This window comes from Nannospalax galili, unplaced genomic scaffold, assembly GCF_000622305.1.
Source record: "Nannospalax galili isolate Female #2095 unplaced genomic scaffold, S.galili_v1.0 scaffold159, whole genome shotgun sequence".
Lineage (NCBI taxonomy): Eukaryota > Metazoa > Chordata > Mammalia > Rodentia > Spalacidae > Nannospalax > Nannospalax galili.
Genome location: NW_008343239.1, coordinates 318,877 through 320,248, shown reverse-complemented (window position 1 = coordinate 320,248; position 1,372 = coordinate 318,877). Strand labels below are relative to the sequence as shown.

The following is a 1,372-nucleotide window of genomic DNA, read 5'->3' as shown; positions in this document are numbered from 1 at the left end:
TGAGCAGTACTTTCCCTAAGTATCATTCAAGCAACACATCTAGAATCTAATCACTTGCTACCTCCTGGGCCCAAGCCACCATCATCTCTTGTATAGATTATTTGGTATAATCTACTCTCCCTGCCCACCTCCTTAAGTCTATGTGTATAGACTTAGCCCAGTGGCCAGGGTGATCCTTAAAAGAGCTCATGTTCCCCTTACATTCAAAACTTTGCACAGAGGGAAATACAAAGTCCTTAAAAAGAACTGCAAAAGTTGGGGCTGGAGAGATGGCTCAGTGGATAAGAGCTCTGGTGCTCTTGCAGAAGCCTGGGTTCAAATCCCAGCACCCACATGGCCGCTAACAACCATCCATAGCACCAGTTCCAGGGGATCCAATGCCTTCTTCTGACCTCTGTGGGCATTGCACAGCATTGATGTACTTAAACATATGTAGACAATACACTCATACACATAAAACCTGGCAATAAATAAAATATTTTTTTAAAAATTTAAAAAAAAGAATTCTTTCTGAGCCAGGTGTGGTAGCACACGCCTTTAGTCCCAGCACTCTGAGTTCAAGGCCAGTCTGGTCTACACAGCTACACAGCTAGTTCCAGGCCAGCTGGGGCTACAGGGAGACCTGTCTCAAAAAGACCCCAAAAACAAAGAATTCTTTCTGGAGGCACCTGGCAATAAATAAAATATTTTTTTAAAAATTTAAAAAAAAGAATTCTTTCTGAGCCAGGTGTGGTAGCACACGCCTTTAGTCCCAGCACTCTGAGTTCAAGGCCAGTCTGGTCTACACAGCTACACAGCTAGTTCCAGGCCAGCTGGGGCTACAGGGAGACCTGTCTCAAAAAGACCCCAAAAAAAAAGAATTCTTTCTGGAGGCTGAAGAGATGTCTCAGAGGTTAAGAGCACTTGCTATTCTTTCAGAGGACCTGGGTTTGGTTCCCAGCAGTTACATGGCAGATCACAACTGCCGGCACACATGGTATGCACATACATACATACACTCAGGCCCACACACACACACATGAACTAAAACTAAATATTTTTTTTTTTTTTTTGTCTTTTTGAGACAGGGGCTTCCTGTAGCCCCAGCTGGCCTGGAACTATGTGACCAGGCTGGCCTTTAACTCACAGAGATCTGCCTGTCTCTGCCTCCCAAGTGCTGGGACTACAGGTGTGCATTACCACACTCAGCAAATGATAATCTTTATGACAGGAAACCTTTCTTTGTAAAACAGGCACGGTTCTAGTCCATTCATTTCTTCATTTTATATACTTTCATTTTCAGTTCAGAGCTAATGACATTGTCAAGGTTTGTCATTCTAGAAAGAATTTAAGACTACTCAAGAAAATAAAATTCCCAACGTTGTCATATAGC

At 43.1% G+C, this 1,372-nt stretch overlaps 1 protein-coding gene across 1 annotated transcript in view; it reads left to right on the top strand.

The window, feature by feature from the left end:
• The window catches only part of Gpi (glucose-6-phosphate isomerase), a 32,002-nt gene that overhangs the window by 10,732 nt on the left and 19,898 nt on the right, over positions 1-1,372 (top strand). The gene's annotated exons all lie outside the window — the stretch shown is intronic.